General features: G+C 45.5%; 1 pseudogene; it reads right to left on the bottom strand.

Annotated features, from left to right (window-relative positions):
- Positions 1-22913, bottom strand: part of LOC141172908 (uncharacterized) — a 29232-nt pseudogene continuing 6319 nt past the window's right edge.

Below are 22913 nucleotides of genomic sequence, written 5' to 3'. Positions count from 1 at the left end.
TTTGGTACTTTTACACATTGTCCCACTATGGGACTTTCACTTTTCACATTCAGATCGCCTGTATAGCCTAGGAATGCAGCAGCATCTCTGTGCTATCCAGGCTGTCACAGCTGCAGAGGGAGAAGTTACTTTGGTCATGCACTGCGCATGACCAAAGTAACTTCCTGCTGTCTGGTGACCCGGATGTTGTCATGACGACATCGGGTCGTCATAACAACATCCGGGAGCCACCGCAGATAGCGTGGGACACCGGCAGAGGAGGTAAGTATCGACTCTTCCCTTTCCTTGACCTCGATCTCAGCATTTCGGGGGTTAATGTGCAGGGAGCGATGTGGGACCGCTCCCTGCACATAGTACCGGGTGTCAGCTGTGACAATCAGCTGACACTCAGCGGCGATCGGCCCGCACCGCTTGTGTGCGGGCGTGATCACCACATGAAGTAATAGTACGTCATTGGCCCAATAGGCCCAAGGCACCATGACGTACTATTACCACAAATATCAGAAAGGGGTTAAAACATTTCCCACATTCTGAACATGAAAAAGGCTTTTCCCCTGAGTGAGTTATTTGGTGAATAACAAAAATCAATTTATGGTTAAACAATTCCCACTTTCTGAACAGGAAAAAGGCTCCTTCACTGTGTGACTTTTCTGATGTTTATTAACAGCTGATTTCCTCGTAAAATATATTCCACATTAAGAACATGAAAACGGCTTCTCCCCTGTGTGAAGTGTCTGGTGACTAACAAGATCTGATTTCTGGTTAAAACATTTTCCACATTCTGAACATGAAAAAGGTTTCTCTCCTGTGTGAGTTCTCTGGTGATTAACAAGAACTGATTTGTAGTTAAAACATTTCCCACATTCTGAACATGAAAAAGGCTTCTCCTCTGTGTGAGTTCTCTGGTGTAGGATAAGATGTGATTTCTCTACAAAACATTTCCCACATTCTGAACATGAAAACGGCTTCTACCCTGTGTGAATTCTCTGGTGATTAACAAGCACTGATTTGTACTTAAAACATTTCTCACATTCTGAACATGAAAAAGGCTTCTCCCCTGTGTGAATTCGCTGATGTCTATTAAGGAGTGATTTCTCTACAAAACATTTCCCACATTCTGAGCATGAAAAAGGCTTCTCTTCTGTGTGAGTTCTCTGGTGATTAACAAGGATCCAATTCTGGTTAAAACATTTCCCACATTCTGAACAGGAAAATGGCTTCTTTGCTTTAGGAGCAGTTTGTTTTTTAATGCTTATTTTGTGACTTAGATTTTCCTTGGTAGTCAGTAATGAATCAGAAGACAGGACCTGTTTCAAAGGATCAGATGATTGATCTTTGCTGTGAAGGGATGATGGTAAATCTGGAGTAATGGCATTCACTTCAAGTGTATCCTGTGGGATCTCAAGATCATCTGATTTAAAAATTGAAGATGTCAGCCGTCCCTCTGATCTCCTGGTACAGTCATCTGCTAAGAATAAAACCAATTATTATTTTTGAATAAAATATTCTTGAAATTTATATTTTTTAACATTTCTACTTAAACTGTCCGTACAAATGGGAAGTTATGTACAAAATATTGAATTATTCACTAAGACAATGACAGTTCACAGTCTAATAGAAAACTTCATAGGATGAACCAGTGAATCGTAGTGTTCAACTATTTGTTCATTCTGTCTCCCAAATATGGAATAAAAAGCCACCAAACAGTGTTATGTAGGTGAAAATAATACCAATAAAAACTTCTACGCATCTCACAATAAACAAGTCCCCACTCAGGTCCATCATCTGTCAGTGGAAAAACAGAGATTTCCACATTATCAGTGGCTCAAAGGCTCTTGAAAAGCAACATGGCTTCCATAAACCAATCCAGCAATATCCGCTCTCCCAAAGTCAGATCTCCCCTCGCTTCTGAGCCTTGCAGTGTGCCCAAAACACATTTAGCCTCCATGTATTTGGCATTACTATAGTGAGAAGAACCCACTTAATTTACGGTGTGGGTCTCCTGGAGCACAGTCTGGGCACTATGTGCAGACACAGGTGCGTTTTTTATGGACTGCAACCTAAACTATGAGTTACAGGTCATCAGTATCCAGTCTCGGGAAAGAAGAATTACTCATTTAGCGGAAAAGGAGATACCGCCTATTTTGGAAGATTAATTCCCTTAAATCTAATCAGGAACGTGAACGAGTCCCTAGGGCGCTCTGAGTCTTCAAAGAGGTGTTTCAATTTCCCAAAAATAAGAACTTTGTGTTATCTTGGGAAAAAAATACACTTAAACTACACAAAAAATCCGATGGATTTAATCCTTCAGCAGAACGAAAAAGAATATAATGAAGTAGCCATAGAGTTGGAAAAAGTAAAAATAGAACTTCAACTTCTCACTAGAGGCACAAATAATTCAGTTACAACGTTTTTCTCCAAATTAGAGAAGAAATTGGTCCCTATACAGACGGAAATAAAACAGAGAAAGAAAGATAGATACATTTTTACGAGACAAATCAGAATATAACGCTGGTTGGATTTTCCACTGGGGTCAACAAAAAATCAGACAGTGGAAATATCAGAAAAAAAGATCAACTGATTATTGGACTACAGATTCAGACTCCAGCACATCAGAAAGTTTCCAGCAGTCTGTCCAGAAACCGCCGCAAAAAATCTCTGAAACATTTTCCACACCCGGTGCATTAAATATCCTTTTAGGAAATCGATCAGAGGAGACGACCCAAGAAAAACAGGAACAAAATAGAAGCAAGTTGCTTGGAGACACTGGACGGAAACTATACAAAAGATCTCACTATTAGTAACTTGACTGACTTCATGATAGATGAGGCCAACACTTCACTGTTATTAAAGGGCTTAAACTAAAATGTAATGAATGAATTTGACTTTGCAAATATTCAATTTGATTTTTTTAAAGCAGTAAAAAAAATCCATCTGTTTAAAACATTCAGCACTGCCGAAACCTTTACTTACATCCAGAAAACCAGGAGAGACTCCAGGTGTGATCGGGTATCAAGGATTCAGTGTTGTCTCCCTTCAAAGAGATGCGACTTTGCTATCTGCCTACAGAACAGAATTCACACTCAGCATCTGAGAACCTGAAGTAAAGTTTTTTAGGCTAAGTGCCCACGATGCTGAAATTCTCCAGATTTTTTCCGCTTCTCATGGCAGGAAAAACTCATGCAGATTTTACTTGCGTTTTTCCTGCCAGGTAGAAACGTTTGTCAAGTGTTTTTGCATGCATTTCCGCATGCGAGTTGTCAAGCGCTTTTCCAAGCGATTTTAGCATCACTTGGAAAGTGCTTGACAACTTGGTCACACTATATAAATCCATGCAACCGGCATGGATTTATATAGTGTGATCAAGTTACGATGCTGCATCAATAGTAAAAAAAGAATAAAATGGCGAAAAATAAAAAAAAATCATTATACTCACCTTCCGATGGCCTCCGGTCTCCTTCTCCAGTGTCTTCGACGGCTCGCGGTGGTGTAAAAGGACCTTCCATGAAGTCAGCGGTCGCGTGACCCGTTACATGACTAAATGGCGTCATGGAAGGTCCCCGGGTACCATCCGCACATTGAATCGCTTAATATCCGCATGTGCACATGTAGTCATGCGGATATTATGCGATTCAATGCAAGTCAATGGCGGCAATTACGCTGCGTTTCCTCAAAATTAATGGACGTGCTGCGGATTTTTCCGCAATGAACTTTAAGTTTAGAAATAAATTACAATCTTTATTGTGTAATTTTGTAGAGCTCGGCAAAATTCTAAAAGAAGGATGAAAAACGTATTATGTACCCAAAAAAAAGCCAATTGGTATTTTATTCCAAAATTCCACAAATATTTGACAACCCCTATGGGCCACCCTAATTGTGGCGGGCATAGGTTCACTAACAGAGCCACTGTCACAATACGTAGATTGGCATCTGAGGCCTTGGCTGAAGAATATACCTTTTTAGGCCTCCTTCACATGTACTGGTGATTCCCATATAGGAAAAACTAGTACTGGTGAGATCCGTGGTCTGTGTCCATGTGCCATCCGTATGTGACATCTCTGTGGCATATGGGTGACATCCGTGTATCTGTATGTCCGTGTAGCACATCAGTGTGCAGTCCATATGTCAGTGTGACATGTACCGGCGCCTGGGAAAAGCCATACAGTTAGCACTGATCCCAAGCGCTGGCTGCTGAAACCAACTCTCATCATTGTCCCTTGTCAATGATGGGAGTTGTATTCAGCCCCAGCTGAGTACATCCAGTGTAAAATGAAGAATTAAAGGGAATCTGTCACCCCCTGGGAGTTATCAGACCTCTAATATGGGCATACAGGTTATAGAAATGTAAATCTATACTTACCTGTATGTCCCATATCAGAGGTCTGATAGCAGAGAAATATCCTTTTATTAAATCCGTTTTCCTGAGCATGGCATCCGTGGATGCCAAGAAATGCCCAACCATATGCCTAATTTAAATATTCCCCTGCTCCCCTGCCCGCCCCTGTACGTCACAGGGCCCTGTGACGTGCAGTCTAGAACTAAACATCCCGTGCATGTGCAATCTGCATATAGCTGAAGGTGCTTTTTTTTCTCCCTGCGCTATTATACTTACCTGCTCTAGTGCACAGGCGCCGGGAGTCACTGTGACTTCCGCTCCAGTGACCTCCGCATGCGCAACAATGAGGTTTGGTCCCCACTTCCTCTCGGATAGCAGGATGCCGAAAGGAAGTGGCAACCAAACCTCATTGTTGCGCACGCCGGAGGTCACTGGAGCGGAAGTCACAGTGACTCCCGCCGCTTGCGCACTAGAGCAGATAAATGTAATAGCGCAGGGAGAGAAAAAAAAGCACCTTCAGCTATATGCACATTGTGCATAAGAGGGATGTTCAGCTTTAGACTGCACGCTACAGGGCCCTGTGACGTACAGGGGTGGGGGTAATATTTAAATTAAGCAGATAAGCGGACATTTCTTGGCATCCCCTGGTCGCCAATCTCAGGAAAATGATTTAATAAAAATATATTTCTCTGCTATCAGAGCTCTGATATGGGACATACAGATAAGTATAGATTTACATTTCTATAACCTGGATGCCCATATTAGAGGTCTGATAACTCCCAGGGGGTGACAGATTCCCTTTAAATAAAAAAAGATGACGTGGGCTCCCGCGTCATTTTTATAACCAGCAGAGGGAAAGCCGACCACTGGTGGCTGATATTACTAGTCAGGGAAGGGTCCAGTAGCCAAAAATGTTCCCTGGCTATTAATAACAGCCCACAGCTGTTTGATTAGCGTTTACTGGCTAGATTACAGAGAAACCCCAGAAAAAAAATGATGTAAGGTTCTCCTAGAAATTCTAACCAGCAAAGGCTAAACAGACAGCTGTGGGCTGATATTACTAGCCAGGTAAGGAGCCATAGATACATCCCCCTCCCTCCTCCCCCGAGGCTAATAAGATTAGCTCTCAGCTGCCCCAGAAATGGGGCATCAATAAAATGTGCCAATTTTGGTGCTAAGCCTCGCTCTTCCCACTTACCCTTGTGCGGTAACTTGGTCGCGGTTGATGTCAGCCTTGTATTGGTAGCTGACATGAAGCCCAGGAGTTAGTAATGGAGAGGCGCCTATAAGACGCCTCCATTTGTAACCCCATAGTAAGTTTTGAAAAAAACAGCCTGAAAAAAATCTTTTATTAATGTTAAATATTAAATATGGATATTCATTTTTATTCTGTATCCATTCATTGCATAAGATGGCATCAGCCATCGTGCAAGGATCTTTTGCTGACATCACAAAGTGCTAATCTTAGCTCAGTGTAAGTTAGTGCCATATATAAAGAGCAGATGCTATGAGGGGCCTATATAACCCCTGTAAGACATAGGGAGGGGCTCTCCTTCCATTCTACACTACACAGCTCAGTCGTAGGATCCCCATGCTGAAGACACAGCTGACAAGGTCCAGACACATGGTGTCATCCTGAAGCACGTGCTGGACACAGACAGACGCAACCTACCATCCAGGATCCAGGGAAAAGATGGGTGAATCTAAACTAATAAGCTAATAATGGACAAATGGACAATCACTTTGTAACTATTTCACCTATTTTATGTAACTACTGCAATCCTTTATAATGAACAATCCAAGAATAAACCGCTACATTTTCCTATAAGAATATCGTGATATATTCTTTAAACAATCGAATCTAATAAGTTCTCTATTACAATATACAAAAATAAGTATATTTTAGCAATTAGAAATAAAATCCCACACTATGTTTAAAACCTTTATTTAAAGATAAAAAGACAGTTATACTCACCTAATCCATTGAAGCCAATGTCCCATTCAAAAAAACAAAAATAAAAAAGCAAATTTATACTCACCTAACACCTAATCCCCCAAGCCATTGCCCCCTTTAAAAAAAAACAAAAAAATAAAAAAAACAACCATATCCCTCACCTATCCCAAGTGGGAAGAATCCATAGTGTCCCACGCTGTAATCCATCTGTGCAACATGTGTTCTTGAGCATGAATGGTGGCATGATGCGACAGCTCATGCTGAAGAGCAGGGAAGAATGACTCACTGCAGCAAGAGCGGGCACTTGAACCAGTAACTTCAGTGAGATCCTCTCCAGTTCCATCAGGTTGGATGGTGAACGTTGGTGGACAGCCATTTTCAGGTCTCTCCAGAGATGCTCAATTGGGTTTAGGTCAGGGCTCTGGCTGGGCCAGTCAAGAATGCTCACAGAGTTGTTCTGAAGCCACTCCTTTGTTATTTTAGCTGTGTGCTTAGGGTCATTGCCTTGTTGGAAGGTGAGCCTTCGGCCAAGTCTGAGATCCAGAGCACTCTCGAAGAGGTTTTCATCCAGGATATCTCTGTACTTGGCCGCATTCATGTTTCCTTCAATTGCAACCAGTCGTCCTGTCCCTGTACCTGAAAAACACCCCCAGAGCATGATGCTGCCACCACCATGTTTCACTGTTGGGATTGTGTTGGGCAGGTGATGAGCAGTGCCTGGTTTACTCCACACATACCACTTAAAATTATCACCAAAAAGTTCTATCTTCGTCTCATCAGACCAGAGAATCTTATTTCTCATAGTCTGGGAGTCCTTCGTGTGTTTTTGAGCAAACTCTATGCGGGCTTTCATAGGTCTTGCACTGAGGAGAGGCTTTCGTTGGCCATTCTGCCATAAAGGCCCGACTGGTGGAGGGCTGCAGGGATAGTTGACTTTGTGGAACTTTCTCCCATCTCCCTACTGCATCTTTAGAGCTCAGGCAAAGTGATATTGGGGTTCTTCTTTACGTCTCTCACCAAGGCTCTTCTCCCACGATTGCTCAGTTTGGCTGGAAGGCCAGGTCTTGGAAGACTTCTTTTGTAACCTTGGCCAGATCTGTGCCTTGCCACAATTCTGTCTCTGAGCTCCTTGGGCAGTTCCTTTGAGCTCATGATTCTCATTTGGTCTGTGATATTTTAGTTTTTCTTTTTTAATAAATTTGCAAAAATGTCTACATTTCAGTTTTTTTTTTCAGTCAAGATGGGGTGCAGAGTGTACTTTAATGAGAAAAAAAAAACTTTTTAAAATTTACCAAATGGCTGCAATAAAACAAAGAGTGAAAAATTTAAAGGGGTCTGAATACTTTCCATACCCACTGTAAAGTGACACACGTCAGATTTGAAAAATGGTCCCTGATTAGGAACACAAAACTGGCTGCGGGATGTAGTTAAATCAGAATATTAGGGGGAAATAACTGCTGTAGTCAAAAACTGAGTATAGACAATAACACATCTACTGAAATGATCAAACTCAACAGTCTTCATCAGAGAAAAACGTAAAGGACAATATCTTCTATCAGATGTGATTCAAGAAGAAATATTAGACATTTAAAGAGAAATATAGTTATAATAGTGCAGAGCTGAGGAGTCTTAAATTTAGATATCGGACATTTGGAAGAGACAATGGAGATCTTTTTTTATAGACTACCAGGGAGATACAGTCTCACATAAGTGAGGCCGGATGATCCCACCACAATCAGACTATCATACAGAATGAACCTGTAAAAAAAAAAGACATAGAAGAAAAAAACATGTTACATCCTCAACAAGAACGTATGTATGAGGGGAGACCTCCAACACTAAATGAAATTGCACTCATTTATGGTGGACCATTGGAGGTATGATGAGTCCTGACCAGAAGAGTAGAGAAAGTATTAGTGCCCCCATTTCAGGAGAGATTGTGCAGGAATCTGAATTCTTTAGGATTGAAAACATAATGGAATTTATGACGTGGAGTGAATCCATGAAACCAGGGCTCGAGCCATGCCACCACATCTCCTGCAGGCGTGAATAGATGTATATTACAGCCATCAGCCACGCACAGCTTAGAGATGCAGTGGGGAAATAAGTATTTGATCCCTTGCTGTTTTTGTAAGTTTGCCCACTAACAAAGACATGAACAGTCTATAATTTTAAGGGTAGGTTAATTTTAACATTGAGAGATAGAATATCCAAAAAAAATCACATTGTATAAATTAAATATTTTTTTTTGCATTTTGCAGTGAGAAATAAGTATTTGAATCCCTACAAACCATTATAAGTTCTGGCTCCTACAGACCAGTTAGACTCTCCTAATCAACTCGTTACCTGCATTAAAGACAGCTTTCTTACATAGTCACCTGTATGATGGACTCCTGTCCACAGACTCAATTAATCAGTCAGACTCTAACCTCTACAACATGGGCAAGACCAAAGAGCTTTCTAAGGATGTCAGGGACAAGATCATAGACCTGCACAAAGATGGAATGGACTACAAAACCATAAGTAATAAAAAAAAAAATGAAGACGCTGGGTGAGAAGAAGACAACTGTTGGTGCAATAGTAAGAAAATGGAAGAAATACAAAATGACTGTCAACCGACATCGATCTAGGGCACCATGCAAAATCTCACCTCGCAGGGTATCCTTGATCATGAGGAAGGTAAGAGATCAGCCTAAACTACACGGGGGGATCTTGTTCATGATCTCAAGGCAGCTGGGACCACAGTCACTAAGAAAACCATTGGTAACACATTATGCCTTAAAGGTTTAAAATCCTGCAGTCCCCGCAAGGTCCCCCCTGCTCAAGAAGGCACATGTGCAGGCCCGTCTGAAGTTTGCCATTGAACACCTGGATGATTCTGAGTTATTGGGAGAAGGTGCTGTGGTCAGAGGAGACTAAAATTGAGCATTAACTCAACTCGCTGTGTTTGGAGGAAGAGAAATGCTGCCTATGACCCAATGAACACCGTCCCCACAGTCAAGCATGGAGGTGGAAACATTATGTTTTGGGAATGTTTCTCTGCTAAGGACACAGAACTACTTCACCGCATCAGTGGGAGAATGGATGGAGTCATGTACAGTAAAATCCTGAGTGACAACCTCCATCCCTCCGCCAGGACATTAAAATTGGGTTGTGGCTGGGTCTTCCACCAAGGCAATGACCCAAAACATGCAGCCAAAGCAACAAAAGGAGTGGCTCAAAAAGAAGCACATTAACGTCATGGAGTGGTCTAGCCAGTCTCCAGACCTTAATCCCATAGAAAACTTATGGAGGGAGTTGAAGCTCCGAGTCGCCAAGCGACAGCATCACAATCTGAATGATTTAGAGATGATCTGCAAAGAGGAGTGGACCAAGATTCCTCCTGACATGTGCACAACCCTCATCATCAACTACAAAAAACGTCTGACTGCTGTGCTTGCCAACAAGGGTTTTGCCACCAAGTATTAAGTGTTGTTTGCCAGAGGGATCAAATACTTGTTTCTCACTGCAAAATGAAAAAAAAAAAATCTAATTTATACAATGTGATTTTCTTGATTTTTTTGGGATATTCTATCTCTCAATATTAAAATGAACCTACCCTTAAAATTATAGACTGTTCATGTCTTTGTCAGTGGGCAACCTTACAAAAACAGCAAGGGATCAAATACTTATTTCCCCCACTGTATATCATGGCACAGGTGTAATGTTTTTTGTGTAGTTTATCGCAATCCTGTTAGAAGTTAGTCAATTTTAAAAGAAATTGAAAAGTATAAAGGGAAACTAAAAAAGTGAAGTTTGGTCAGAAAGACTGGACCTAGTCTTGTAGGGACCATATGTGAACATTCAGCAGCATAGAAAGCGCTTCCATTGCCCAAAGTCATTTGAACAGTTTTTGGTGGAGGAGAATGTTGTGGTCTAGAGGCAAAATGGAGATCACACAATTGTGATACGGCCGGACTACACCACCGATAAAGCAGCCACAGCCGGTGACTGAGAAGAATCTGTGACTTCTCTGCATTTAGTGGTCACTACTCACCTGGGTAGTCATATGTAGGAATCTCCTCCTTACACCGCTCATCACCCCTCACATATGTCTCTGTAGTATTAATATGGGTCAGATCTTCACCCTGAAACAAATATTGTAAAAGTCACAGACAGATGGAGAAGTCACATGTATGATCAGCTCTAATCCTGCCATCTCCACCGGCCTCATTACACAAGTGTAAAACATATAATACTGGTGGATAAAACAAGACTGAACACAAGACCTTCACAGCCGTCTACACATCATAGGGGAGATCTCATGACACCTTCTCTCCATCTACCTGATGATCCTGAGGAACATTGGGATCTTCTGGTTTACAGTCCTGTAGTAGAAGAGGACGGGGACATCTCTCTGGTGTTGTCCTCTTACTGGATAGATCTGGAGGAAACACATACAGGGACTGAATTCATTCTTTACATACAGATAATTATAGGCCGTGTGTATTTAGTCCTGTCTATTACCTGGTGATGTGAGGGGCTGGGGAACCTCTATCATGATGTCCTTGTATTCATCTTTGTGTCCTTCTAAATACTCCCACTCATCCATGGAGAAATAGATGGAGACATCCTGACACCTTATAGGAACCTGACACATACAATGATACCGTCATCCCCTTGATTCCTTCATAGTGTTACTGTATAATGTCCCAGCATTCCCAGCAGTGTCACCTCTCCAGTCAGCAGCTCAATCATCTTGTAGGTGAGTTATGGATTTTCTGGTCATTGATGTCCTCATGTATCTGGGTGTGAGGTGGAGACGCCGTGATTAGGCTCAGGGGTCTTTCCCATCCCTCAGACAGAGGGGCCTGACGGCGTTCACTAGAGGTCTTCTTCACTACTGTGTAATCCTGGTTATGGAGAGACGCATTAATAAATCTCACTACAGACATTTCCAGAGTCCTCACCTCTCCAGTTTGGTCCATCTGTTGTTCCCATAGATAAGAATGATGTAATGTGACGTCATCAGAATCTCTCACCTCTCCAGTAAGCCGGAAGAGGATCTCTAGGGTGAGGTGTAATATCCGCTCCGCCATCTTGTCTCTGTCCATATCCATATTTGATGAGTCCATAAGGAAAATTCTCTTATATAGATGTTCATTGACAGGATCCGATATTGTAGGGATCAGAATGAGAAGATGATGAGCAGATGTAGCATCATAAAAATCCTGTGTAATAATACAATTACTGCAGATAATAAGGGGAAACATATGAGGAGATTTATTATTTTACAGTATTTAGTTTTTTTCTTTACATCTAGTAATAAAACCTATATATTTTAGGCCACAGACAACAAGCAGTTCCTTCCTCGGAGTCGGCAGCTGAATACGTTTCTCACGAGATGGTTGTCTGATGGTTTTACGAGATGGTTGTTTGTTCTCGGCCCCGACCCTTTCACAACTCCTGTCTCCTGGTTTAATCCCAAGAGAAGCCGATAACGAGAACCTGCCTTACACCTCTGGGTTTTCACCAATGCGGCATTGATGAATGTCCACCATGTAAATATGCCGAACACAAGAAATAGATATAATCACATTAAATAAAAACATTTCATTACACAATCGATCGCCTGCAGCGGTGAATTTGTAGCATATGGTGTTCAGTGTCTGGGATGTAATGTCAGATATGTCGGCTGCTCCTCCAGTAAATAAGGCAGAGAATTAATGAGCACATAGGAGACCCCATTAATCAGCGGCCATTAACCCCTCCAACGATTCCACACATTTCCTAAGAGAACACAATGGGGACTGGAAGAACGTTCAGTTTTGCGGCACTGAAAGGGTAAATAGCTGAGGTGGAGGAGAGATGGCGGAGGAGCATTGCTGAACCTGAGGGTAAATCCATCGCACCGGAGGAATAAAGAGAATATGGGGGCGATTATCACCAGTATCTACATCACTGTGCTGGAACTAGGAGAGAAGCAGCAGCCATTGTGTGAGGACGTCTCTGGGTTTCTGTCCTTCATCCTGCAGTCGTCTGAAGGGATCTAATGTGGACGGGAACCAGCGAAGTCGCATTCTGCCCACAGCTGTTACCTCACTGTTCACACCACACAGAGACCCCCAAAGAGCCTCCGTGCTGAAGGGGTTAATGCCCCCTGCGCCCAGTAATGAGGGTCTCCACATACCTCCACCTGCAGAGCCGCCACCACATATATGGCTGTTGTGTGCGCACAGGACCTGTGATGAGGTCACAGGAGGGGAGGAGTCAGGGGTCACATGATCAGGGGCCTCAGTGGATGCACAGTGTGAACTGCGCGGCTCCTGTCCTGATATCCGGGGTGAAGACTCTACATGGCGACGTCTCCGCAGTCAGGGATATTTCCGCCATTATTTGCCCCTCACTTCTGGCACAATTACCCCGTGCCGCCTTTTCTACAGTTTTATGTGAGGATGTAACGTGGGACGACATGTAGCACCCTGAGGATTCGGCTGCTACAGGGGTATTGCACCTCAACCCAGAGGTGTGATATTCCACTCCCGGGTAAGGAAGGAGTGTGGAACTGAGCTCGGTAGGCTGCATGCACTACACACATCCCATTTCCGGGGAACAGGCCGACGGTACTCCCACTTAGAAATGTGCAGGTACGACCGAGTCTGTTCCTGGCTGGAGTGGGAGGGGGGTGGTACATCCCAAGTAGTGTAGGGGCAGATAGGGGGAGCAGCCTGGGTAAAGATAGGAGCTCATTGGGTGCTGGTCACCTGAGCTCACACATAGAGGGTGTATATAAGGTGGGCACCAACTAAGAACAGGGTCAGTTGCAGAGAGAAAGTCAGCGAGCGGAGGAGAAGAGAGACCCAGAGTGAGAGAGGAGAGAGAGAGACCCAGAGGGGGAAACAGAAGAAAAGGACTCCAAGAACCCAAATTAAATCCCCGGGTGAAGAGTCGGCACAGGGTACCGGAACCCAAGCTGGTGGGGGGCAAAAACACACCCCAGCCAGAGACCGGAGACCGTGGGCAGCGTTTGCCACGGTCACCCACCACATCCACCACGAAGGCATACCACGTGGAGGGTCAGGGAACCCGAGGCCAAGGGTCTCCCAACAGAAGGCCCGAGGGAGCTGGACCTGGGTGGATCAATAGTGGGGACGGCCAGAGAAAGGACAGAAGGAGAGCTCAGGGTCACGCTCCGGACTTATTTGGGGGTTGGCTGGATCCAGAACCTGGTGGACGCAGCACGGCTCGGGAGGTCACTCGAAGCTGGAGTGACCAGAACATCAGCAGTGAGTAAACATCCTAAACTGCATAATCCGACTCTGTCTCTGATTGCCGTCTACACTGCATCACCACAACTCCCATCCTCTGCACCTGATCCCCCTGAGGCTATACCCCTCCCGTTGGGGGTTATCCTATCAAGCTGCACCAACACCACCAGCCTCAGCGGACCCTGCTGCAGCGGCGGCCACAGTGACCGCAACACAACGGGTGGCGTAGTCGACATTAAGAACTTGATAACATCTGTAGGACTGCCACATACAACTGAGTTTGACACCCTGGGCACGGACCGGGTCACAGCCACTCGGAAGACTACAACCCCCATCTGATCCGGCTCCGGATATTCCCCCTAAAGAATATGGCCCAGGGGGCGCGTCAGACACATGAGGTGATAATCACCGGTTACCGGACGTCTACTACATGGCGGCATATGATTGTGCTATCCACTTCATACCAGGAGCAAAATGCCGAAATCTCCTATGTTTAACCCCTTCCAGGGAGGGCGGCCTTGATAGACTATATTCAGAGTCCGGATAAGGGTCCGTTCACATCAGTAGATTATAAATCGCTCCGATGTTCATCCCGAAAAGTTGGACGATTGTCATGCGAGTGACCTTTTTCTCGCCTGCATCCGTTTACAATGCGTCATTAACATCGTCTTTTACTTACTATAATCCTCTATGTAACCTAAAGCTGATTACAAAACTAAGAAAACAATGTTATGTACAGATATCGATAGATGATAGAAAGAAGTTAGAGAGATGATAGATAATAGATTTCCTACATATAATTTCTCAATCCTCCTACATATATAAATTTTCACTCTTTACAGCCTTTCCAATGGCATTAATGGGCGTTTAGCCTTGTTTAACCTAATAAATTAATAATTAAAAATAATGATGTGCCCACCCCTCCCTATTTTTGTAACCAGCAAAGGTAAAGCATACAGCAGAGAGCTGATATCAGATTGGGAAGGTCCCTGGTTATTGGGCTCTTCCCAGCTTAAATATACTAGAAGTGGCACATCACATGAGATGCACCATTTATGGCATTTTGCCTTTGCTCTTCCCAATTGCCCTGATGCATTGACAATCAGTGTAAAGTGTCTTGGGGTTGATGTCAGCTGTGATTTGTCATGTTAGTGACGCGCCGCCTGGGCTGTGGGGTACCCGGACCTGGGCCTTGTAGATGCTGGGGGTTGTAGTCACCGTGGCGGTGACCCGGTCCGTGACCCAGGTGGTCAATCTAAGGGTAGTTTATGTATTTCTGTTATGTATAGTCCGACTACGCCACCTGTGGAGTGCGGTTATTGGGAACCGCCGCTGCGGAGCAGTCCACTGAAGCTGATGGTGTGTGCAGCAAGGTGATGTGACTCCCCACAGGAAGAGTGGAGCTTCAGGGCAGCGTGTATGGATGATGGTGGTAGTAGTGCAGGGTATCGGTAATAATAACACGGAGTCTTTTCAGTGCAGTCCCAGGGTCTTTACTAATGGCACTTATATAGGCCCCAACGGGAGTACTTGCTAGGGATGAGGGCCCGGTCAATCTGGGAGCAATCCTAGAATCCTCCTGGCCAGGTAGAGTTGTAGGCCTGCCGTTCTGCCTGTACTCTTTAGCTACCCCGCTTATAGTCGTGTTGTAGCCCACGTCCCTGAGTGTAACATGCGGTGCTCACCCGTATGGCTGGCGACTCGGATCCTATGTATTCCTCGCTCCTCTGTGGCGGTACTGGTCCTTTCGTGTGGCTGAGCCTCCGGGCTTCTGATGGGCCAGGAGACCTGAAATCTCCTTCTTTGCGGTATCTGCTGCTGGGTGTACAATCCCCACAGCCTCGGACTCCGGTGTCCTGTTCTCTGTATGAACAATCCAGGATGAGCTATCTGCAGCTCCAGTGCCTGGCTTCTGACTCCTGTGTCCTCAACTCGACTACTGGCCCTGTCTGAGCTAACCCCGCCTCCAGATCCAGTTATAAAGGGCAGGATCCTCCCCTCTCTGGTCTGGAGCAGGAGGTGTTGCCTGTAGTGTGTTCCCTGACCAGGAAACCCCCGTTTTGCTCCCAGACATGGTATTACTACCACTGTGGCAACCAGACCCTCTGGGGTGCCACATTAGTAATGAAGAGGTGTCTATAAGACAACTCCATTACTGACCCAGCAATCAAAAATAAAAACACACAAAAAATACTTCATTTGAATAAACATTTCCCAACACTTTTCCTGGTTCACTAATTTATTAAAAAACACAAAAAAAACATGCAGGTCTGACGTAGTCCACTGAATCCAACGTAGTCCACAAATGGATACCCAAAAAACATAAAAAGAGAGAAACAGAAACAAGACACTGTCTCTCATTCAACAATTTATTAGAAAATAACAGGTCCAATGTAATCCAGTGCTTCCCACAATGTTCCCCGAATCTGTCGATAAAAGCCTATGGAGATTTGTTCTGAGTCTCCATAGGTTTTTAGCAGCAGTCACTCCTGGGTCCCTCTACGCCCTGCGAGACTTGGCAGCTCTGAACAGCGGTGACGTTGGTAACTATACTGCTCATCAGAGTCGCCAGGTCTAACAGAGGACAGTGTGACCCGGCGACTCTGATGAGAAGTATAGTTACTGAAGTCACTGCTGTGCAGAGCCGCCGGGTCTCAGAGTGCAGCAGGAACCGGGAGTAGCGGCTGCTAAAAGCCTATGGAGACTCTCCATACACTTTTATCAACGGATTCAGGGAACGTCATGGGAAGCGCTGAACTATGTCGGACCTGCGGGGGATCCATATTTTCTAATAAATTGGTGAACAATTTTTTAACTCTCTTTTTATGTTTTTAAGGTATCTATTTGTAGACTACGTCAGATTCCCAGGACTATTAGAAAGTGCCTAAGGAGATCTTTCTTTGCCTTTGAGATTGAGGCTATGTGCGCACGATCAGGATTTGAAGCAGAAATTTCCTGAGCGTTTTTGCATCTCCTTGGCAGGAAAAACGCTGCGTATAAAACGTGCGGTTTTGCCTTGTTTTTTATGCGTTTTTTGGAGCTAAATAAAGTTATGTGGTGGGACATTGCTTAAACCCTTGGATTACCGTCAGAACTGGGGTGAGTATATTGGTTAATTTAAATGATTAAAGAATGTGCCTGTTGTATTTCAAATAAAGTGTTTGCTTTATGCCTATGTGTTTATTTAACTCTTTACTTTACTTTAATTACCGTATTTTTCGGACCATAAGACGCACTTTTTTCCTCCAAAATTTTGGAGGAAAGTGGGGGGTGCGTCTTATGGTCCGAATGTTAGGGGGGGTGTATATTTGTGTGTGGTGTGGGGGGAGCGGTATCGGTGGAGGAGTGGGGCACAGGAGGCAGCAGCCGCCTACTGCAGCCTACACTGTCCCCGCTGCTAAAGAAAATGAATATTCACTGCTCCCCACGCCCATGGGCGTGGGGAGTACTGAATATTCATGCTCCTTAATAGCGGTATACAGTGTAGCCGCGCTGCGGCTGCTGCCAGCTATCTCCTGTGCCCGCTGTTAAAGGTCATGAATATTCAACCTCTCTCCACACCCATGGGCGTGGGGAGAGGGTGAATATTCATGCCCTTTAATGAGCGGGCACAGGAGATAGCCAGCCGCAGCGCGGCTCCGCTGTGTGCAGGCTATGAAGGAGAGTGAAGTCACTGCTCCCCGCGCACACAGACCCGGCGTGGGGAGCAGTGACTTCCGGCAGCTGATCTCTCCATGTGAGCCGCGCATGGCAGTGACGTCATGCGCGGCTCACATATAGAGATCAGTGCAGGCAGACCGGACGCAGCGCTGGAGGAGAGAAGAGAGGTGAGTATGAGTGTTTATTTTTTTTAATGTGCAGCCTGATGGGGATTAGGGGGACCATGCATACTAGGACAGGGATTAGGGGTGCCATGCATACCAGGACAGGGATTAGGGGTGCCAAGCATACCAGGACAGGGATTAGGGGTGCCAAGCATACCAGGACAGGGATGAGGGGTGCAATGCATACCAGGACAGGGATGAGGGGTGCCATTCATACCAGGATAGGGATGATGGGTGCCATGCATACCAGGACAGGGATTAGGGGTGCCATGCATACCAGGACAGGGATGATGGGTGCCATGCATACCAGGACAGGGATTAGGGGTGCCATGCATAACAGGATAGGGATGATGGGTGCCATGCATACCAGGACTGGGATGAGGGGTGCCTGCATTCCAGGACAGGGATGAGGGGTGCCATGCATACAAGGACAGGGATGAGGGGTGCCATGCATACCAGGATCGGGATGATGGGTGCCATGCATACTAGGATAAGGATGAGGGGTGCCTGCATACCAGGACAGGGATGAGGGGTGCCATGCATACCAGGACAGGGATGAGGGGTGCCATGCATACCAGGACAGGGATTAGGGGTGCCATGCATACCAGGACAGGGATGAGGGGTGCCATGTATACCAGGACAGGGATGAGGGGTGCCATGCATACCAGGACAGGGATGATGGGTGCCATGCATACCAAGATAGGTATGAGAGGTGCCATGCATACCAGGATAAGGATGAGGGGTGCCATGCATACCAGGATAGAGGGATGCCAGGCATACCAGGATGGGGATGGGGACCACATATAAAAGAAAGGGGGCGGCATATATACCAGGATGGGGGATATTGTCAGAATTGGTGGACATTACCCCTATACCAGTGTCAGCAGAAGACCCCCTCCCCCTTAAAAGTGCATCATGACCACATTTTTTGCTTAAATTTTTATTTTTTTATTTTCCTCCTCTAAAACCTAGGTGCGTCTTATGGTCAGGTGCGTCTTATAGTCCAAAAAATACGGTATATAAATCCCAATATCGCTCTATAGTACAATGTTTTGGAATAGTAATTTTTAGTGATGGGCAGGCACTAAAATGCTCAGGTGCTCGATGCTCAGGTCGAGCACATTGGAATACTCGGGAGCTCGACCCGAGCATCGAGCCCAATGTAAGTCTATGGGAAACTCAAGCATTTTTTCAGGTGGCTCCCCCCAGCAGTCTGCAGAGGGCCTAAAAATTGCCCAAATCGATGGGAACAGTGCTCAAATGACATGGGAACAGCATTTGGAAGACCCCTGGAAGCATCTCTGACTCCCAGGTCACTGCTGTTAACAAAGTTGTCAAAGGTATTACGCCACTTTTACGGACTCACAATAAAACATACAAAAACAAAATGGATTTTCCTGGGAAATATGTTAAGGAACATCCTTTCCAGGGTAATGACTTGTATATCAGGCAAAATAAATAACCAAAAACAAAAATGCTCCTCCACACCTTGGGCTATGTTCACATGTAGCGTTTTTGCACTTTTGCATTGCTTTCAACTGTGACAAATGCATTCACTGGGAAATGTAATTTTAACATTTTACAACCTTATCTGGCCATGTGCTGTGTGACACATCATCAGACACATCCTGTTTCATTTATGAAGGAGGGACTCTGAAAGTCACAAAGCCTATTTTTATAGGGCCATCAGGCGGCCTTTACTATACTTAAAGGGCCAGCAGTCGGCCCTCACTATTCTTAGAGAGCCATCAGCCGGCTATGTTTTATTGTTCCCATTACTAAAGATTGGGTCTCCTATACTGTTATTGCATATGCAGTGAGTGGCAGGGCTGCCCAAAATTTGGACGCACCCCAATATCCCTTTGAAAATTTGGATGCACCCCAATACCCCTTTGAAGAGACTTAGAGGAGGGCCTCCTGAAAACAATGTTCCCATTATTAGGAAGTGGGTCTCCCATACTATTTGCCTATGCAGTGAATGCAAGGGCTGCCAAACATTAGGAGGCACTCCAATGCCCCTTGGAAGAGACGTAGAGGGCCTCATGAAAAAATGTTCCCACTATTAGGAAGTGGGTCTCCCATAGTGTTGGCCTATGCAGTGAATGCAAGGGCTGCCAAAAATTGGGAGGCACTCCAATGCTCCTTGAAAAGACATGGAGGAGGGCCTCATAAAAAAATGTTCCCATTAGAAAGGAGCGGGTCTCCTATACTTGTAATGCCCATGCACTAAGTGTATGGGCTGACAAACATTTATCCCTGGGGGGTATACATGAACATACTGTATATATATTTTTTTTTTTACGGGCATCATAAACACCCTTTAAAAAAATTATGTGGGTGTTGCATCACAGACCACAGTCAACCTGGTGATATGGTGGTGGAGGATGAGGAGAAGGAGGAGGACAAGAGCAAATAGCCAAAATCAGGAAGCGTATACCCATGTGTGGGTGTGAAAAGGTGCATGGGAATACACCTCCCAAAAAAAGACACTGGATTTGAGTATATGTTAAGCTGCTATCATTTGGTGGTGTTGAGAAGTCTGGTCCAATCAAGCCCTTGTTCATTTTTATAAGAGTCAGCCTGTCAGCATTTTCAGTTGACAGGCGGATGCACTTATCAGTTATAATTCCACCAGTGGCACTAAAAACCCGCTGATAAAATGCTAGCGTCAGGGCAGGCCAAGACCTCCAAGGCGTAGAGAGCCAGTTCATTCCACGTATCCAGCTTGGATACCCAATAATTATAAGACACAGAGGAATCACGGAGGACGTTGGTACGGTCAGCAAGGTACTCCCTCAGCATCTTCCCAAACTTTGCACTCCTTGTGAGAGTACCCCGCGCCTCAGGGCCTGTGGGATGGGAGGGGCTGAGATAACTCTCCCAGAACTTTGACAGTGTTCCCCTGCCTCTGCTGGATTGGAGTTGTGTCTCTCTTGCCTGTAGTCCTTGGTTGTCCAACGAACTGTGACCTCTGCCGCCAACATTTTCAGATGGGAATTTTTTTAATAGTTCCGCAACAAGGGCCTTCTGGTACAGCCCCATTTTTGTAGACCTGTCCGCCTCAGGAATAAAAGATAGAAAGTTCTCCTTGTAGCGTGGGTCTAGAAGTGTCACCAACCAGTAATGACTGTCACCCAAAATTTTGATAATGCGAGGGTCACGGGAAAGGCAGCGTAACTTAAACTCAGCCATACATGCCAGACTACTAACAGGCAAGACTTCCGTGTCCTCACCAAGAGGATGACTGACCATGCTCTCCTCCTCCTCCTCCCTGTCCTCAGGCCATCCACGCTGAACAGTTGTGCAGGTAGTACCGTCTATAGCGCATGAAACTAGGTCCTGTTCTTCCTCCTCTTCCTCATTGTCACCCAATCCACGTTGGGATGAGATGAGGCTGGGCTGTGTGTAATCACCCTGTATTGCTCCATCTCATCGGAATCCGCCTGCAATGTATCCTCTTTGATTGTGAGCAGAGAGCGTTTCAGAAGACAGAGAAGCGGGATGATGACGCCAATTATGGCGTCATCGCCATTCACCATCTAGGTGGAGTCCTCAAAGTTTTGGAGAATGGTACAGAGGTCTGACATCCATGTCCACTCCTGAGGTCTTATTGTGGAGTCTGAACTGAATACCGATAGACTTGTTGATGCTGATAGTCAACAACTGCCCTCTTCTGCTCACAAATCCTTCCCAACATCTGTAGTGTAGAGTTCCAACACATGGGGACATCACACAGAAGTCGGTGAGCCGGAAGCTGCAAAAGCTGCTAAAGCACGGCAACGGCGGCGGAAGCTGTAGCTGACTTTCTAAAATGGGCACACAGGTGGCGTACTTTGACAAGCAGATCCAGCAGCTCCGGGTAGGTTTTGAGAAACCGCTGAACTACAAGGTTAAGCACTCTCCTCAGAACCGCAACCAGGTTTAGGCCATTGTCACACACGACCATGCCTGGCTGTAGGTTCAGCGGTGTCAGCCACAGATCTGCCTGCTCTTTCAGAGCTGTCCACAACTCTTCAACATTTTGCGATTTGTCACCTAAGCATATTAGCTTCAGCACAGCCTGTTGCCGCTTGGCTGAGGCAGTGCTGCAGTGCTTCCAGCTTGTGACTGATGTGGTCATTTCGGAGATGGAGGCTGAAGAGGAGGAGGATGGGGTGCAGGAGCTGTAGACTGTGGGGGCAACCTTGATTGACCTAGGGCCCACAATCCTCGGCATCAGAAGGATGTGTTCCGTCCCAAGTCTTGACTGGGTCCACTATGTTAGCCCAGTGTGCCGTCAGCAAGATGTACTGTCCCTGCCCACAAGCACTTGTCCATGTGTCCGTGGTTAGGTGGACTTTCCCAGTAACTGCATTGTTGAGGGTATGGCTAATATGGGACACATGCTAGTGTAATGCGGGGATGGCACACCGGGAGAAATAATGGCGGCTGGGGATCGAGTACCGAGGGATGGCTGCCGCCATTAGGTTGTGGAAAGCTTCCGTCTCCTCGTGCCTAAAAGGCAACATTTCGAGCGCAAGCAATCGCGAAGTGTAAGAATTTAGTAATGTGGCCTGTGGGGCGTTGGCTGTGTATTTGTATTTGCGTTCTAAGGACTGGGGTATGGACAACTGAACGCTGCTCTGGCACAAGGACGTGCGTGCTGATGGTGCTAGTTTAGAGTGTGCAATGACAGGTGCAGGGCAGGAGACATCTTCGCATGCACTATGGACAGGGGATTGGCTTGCACGGAAGCAGCGGAAGAAGTAGTGGAGCCACCCGCAGACATTGTTCCCGGACCCTGGGGTTTGGCTCTCAAAGTTGGGTGCTTTGCTGCCATGTGCCTGATCAAGCCTGACCACCACCAGCATGTAGTTTTGCTACTCCTGCTGATGATGGCCTGGCAGGTGGTGCAAATGGCCTTTTTGAGGTTATCGACACAGTCTTTAAAAAACAACCAGACTCGGGAAGACCTAACAGTGGTACTGGCAACTTCCGTCGTGTTGGTGTTACGGGGAACGGTTGCCCGCCTTCTGTCTGCGGCCACCACACTGCTTCTTCCTGCCTGTTGGGGTGCTTTGCCTCCCTCTCCTTGTGTGCTGTTGTCCTCGCTCTGCATGTCCTCCTGTCAGGTTGGGTCAGTTACTATATCATCCACCACCTCGTCTTCCACTTCTGAACCCTGGTCCTCCTCCTGACTTTCTGGCAATTGTGTCTCATCATCGACCACCTCTTCTGGACAAGTAGCGTGTGTACTTTCCAATCCCCAGAATATTTTTACCCCTATCCCACACCTTATATATTAACTTTAGCTTAAGACATTTTAGGTCATTTTCTTGAGGAGGCCCCATATCTAGTACCGAGAATGGAAGCTTCCGCTTGGTTACTTCCATAAGTAGGTGCCCTGAAATTCCACAATATTTGTGAGTAACCCATCCATGAAACTACCTTAACTCCTTTCTACTGTATAAAGCAGGTCTGCATATAGCTGGAGGGAAGCAGATCATTTATGTTGTTTGTCAAGGAGATCAATCCGCTCAAGCAAATGGGAGACTTTAGCTGCTTTCTCTTTT

The sequence above is a fragment of the Phyllobates terribilis genome, unplaced genomic scaffold (genome assembly GCF_046119375.1).
Source record: "Phyllobates terribilis strain yellow unplaced genomic scaffold, ASM4611937v1 Scaffold_12__6_contigs__length_324123572, whole genome shotgun sequence".
Classification (NCBI taxonomy): Eukaryota; Metazoa; Chordata; class Amphibia; order Anura; family Dendrobatidae; genus Phyllobates; species Phyllobates terribilis.
This window is presented reverse-complemented; position numbering and strand designations above follow the sequence as displayed.